Here is a 3,135-nt window from a genome sequence, read left to right as displayed (position 1 = left end):
TAGGTCTGTGGTTTGGGCGCATCGTAGAATCGTTGTACTTCAATTGGATTTCCGTCTGCACGCATTGACAAAATGTTCCGATCAATGTAGTCCAATATTTGAATATTACTAACTGCCTCACTCATATAAATATGTTTGTCGTTGAAACGTGTGCCTATAACTTCTAAAATGACAATTCTATCGTCCATTAGTTCGACCAAGAGGCAGAGAATTTTCAAGAATGGATGATATCCCTAAAAAGTGACGATACTAATGTTCTTTGCGTCTGGCCAAATGAACGCACAATTCTCCTTCTGACTGTTGATCATCATTTTTGCTTTAATGCCGTTCCACTTGTATGCCCACTTGTAGGGCTCGTCTTTGTTGAAGCAATGCCACATTTAAACTTTTGTCATGATACACGAGTAGATATTTTCCAACAGTAGATTTTGCGTTTGTCCATAATGTCGATGGCTGGCAGCCACTTCCATAAGTTTTTGCTTCAAATGTAAAATCTTCTCATACGACGTCGACGAATCATACTCAATTTCGTATTCCACCGTAAAACGTTCTCCCTTGCTGCACTCCTCCTTATTGTAGGCAATCCGTATGACATGTGTGGCGTCCAAGTTGCATGTTTGTATGATTCGATGGGTGGCTTTTACGACTTCGCTAAACTGATCGATACTCGTGGCCACCTCGCTGGCCGTAGTTCTTACCAACGGATAAACTAGACCGTTGAAAAAGCCAAGAATATGTTTGCACGACAGCGTAGTTTTGCACTGTATGCAACGACTGCTGAGACGAGTTTCGTTTTTAAAAAAAATAATATGTCTAGAACGCCTTGGGCACGATTGAATTAATCACTAGTGATGGGAATCTTTATCGTACTTTCACATTCCAACATATTGTTCATTGTTCTCTCGATCGTATTGATTCACATGTTACCTAGCTGACTTATGATGTTGGTCTACATTATGCCGCTATTTTTGATAAACAGTTATTAACCGTTTTCGATACTATTGCATATTGCCACACACCAATGAGCAATGATAACGGGCTAATGTTCCCGTAGCTCCAATCATAAGCCATGATATTATCTTATTCTTCTTAGATGTGTCTGTCGCGGCTGCACCTTCGGCCATGGTAGACGGTGTTTTCTTCATGCCGTAAATAATGGCACTGGCAAGAAACACAAGAGCAATGAGAATGACAATTACCGACACGATTGAAGCCAATTTAATGCCCTTGGATAGATTTTCGCATTCGGGCGTTAGCCCGGATCGTATCCTTCCACCTACAGAAAACATTGTCAAATAGACGATTATAATTTATCGGCAAATTTCGAAAATATACTATCTTATGGGTGATTATTAGATCGACTATGGTGGCAAAATCAAATAGTCTCGCTTCGTCAATTGGCACTTTCCAAATGGTACACTGCAAAGTCTCTCTATATTTACTGGCACCTTTTATGTGCACACTCAAATCCGTCCCATTGGAGTGAGCCAATTTTAATGTAAATGTATCATGTAAGAATATCAACGGATACGTCGATTCGTTCATGGGAAAGGCATACGTAGTTCGATCTTTGAGAAACACAAAAATATAGACGATGGTCGATTCGATACTGGGAACTATTAATCGATGGTCCTACCACTTGCACAAGTCTTCCAGCTGCGAAGTCGGTGGTCCTGACACTCGAACGCTCTACCATATTGTCCCAGTCAAAGAGACCACAATTTATGCACAAAAGATGTATAACGTGGGCAACGAGAATGACGAATTTTGGGAGAAATTACCAAAACGGTTGTTAGCTATTATAATTATTATTATGAAGCTTCACATTATTACAGACGGTCAGGGTAGCGTAACACTTTGCAATAAGCATCTACTGAAGCGTGTCAATAGAAAACAAAATTAGACTCATTATTCGAACAAAACGTGGATTCGCAATGTCGTCAAGTCCATCTTCCCACGAGCTGTAAGTAAGAAGAACATACCAACCAACATTCCCTCCTGGGCATTGGATGGATATTTTGCATGAGAATCCGACAACTGGTAGAACCGCTAAAGAAACATTCGAAGTTCTTTATTAAATATGATCAGGGCAATTGAACGCTGCCAAAAACTTATTAATATGTCTAAAGAGGTATGTTAGTTATTCACTCTCACTCTCGCTTCTACAACATCCATTACATGTGGGTATTTTTTGTAGGTTTGGGAGCACATACGATGCAACGACATAGCCGCATTAGTCGTGAACACAGTCCCACAATAGTCGTGAAATATCGACAGCATCCTTACCACCCAACACCATGTTCATCAAGAGTATGGATGTGTTGGCCAATGTGTCGGGACCGGCATTGCTTTATAATAAAACTATTGTAATTTTCACACCCGACTACTATGACATTCTCAATATGTAATATAGTACGGTTGTGGGAGAAAAATAATAAATGAGAATTTAATGGAGTTGTGTTATTTGTTAAACGACCTAACACATGGATCAACAAACAATTCTCAATCACCTAGCGTTATTGTCCTCTTTTTTGGGCTTTCTCGTTGCTTTAGTCAACAGCGCTATAGCCATAGACGCGATGTTGCAAAAGAAACATGCCACTCTGGCCATAATTTAATAATCAAGCCGGTACGCGGTACGGTTGACGATTATGTGTATGCCGCAGTTAAACGATCGCGAATCAATAATTCCGAACAGCGTGTTCGGAAATCGTGTCCGAATCGACACCATTTGTGCTGTAATCACGACAACATGATACAGTCGCTTATTTACAAAATCCCTTTGAATCGTCTTCGGCAGCGACTTCTGCATCATCGAATAATATTCCATTAGCAGCGCCAAATAATACATCATCTTTACACTTAATGCTCCTACATCATCACCAACAAATAATACTTTGACATTGCCACCGGCCTTTACCAACGAACGCTCCAAACCCACCGCCTTTACCAACAGTCATTCCAGCACCACCACCTTTGCCAACAAACAAAGTTCCAGTACCGCCGCCTTTGCCAACGAATGCGCCGCCAGAGCCGTTGCCTGTCCAAACTACACCGTCGGCAGCTACCAAGCCGATAGATTTGCGCGATCAATTGATGTCGAAAATTGTTAATTTTAAATTTTCCAATAGACAA

At 40.8% G+C, this 3,135-nt stretch overlaps 1 long non-coding RNA gene across 1 annotated transcript; it reads left to right on the top strand.

The window, feature by feature from the left end:
* The first annotated feature begins 1,376 nt into the window (after positions 1–1,376).
* LOC149031839 (uncharacterized) lies at positions 1,377–2,454 on the top strand. The gene is made up of 2 exons (XR_016177268.1): positions 1,377–2,131; positions 2,198–2,454. It is a non-coding gene; the product is annotated as an uncharacterized LOC149031839 (long non-coding RNA).
* The last annotated feature ends 681 nt before the right edge of the window (positions 2,455–3,135 follow it).

This window comes from Polistes dominula, unplaced genomic scaffold (assembly GCF_049000335.1).
Source record: "Polistes dominula isolate Pdom_NZ unplaced genomic scaffold, Pdom_raw_medaka contig_68, whole genome shotgun sequence".
In the NCBI taxonomy this organism is placed as follows: domain Eukaryota; kingdom Metazoa; phylum Arthropoda; class Insecta; order Hymenoptera; family Vespidae; genus Polistes; species Polistes dominula.
This window is presented reverse-complemented; position numbering and strand designations above follow the sequence as displayed.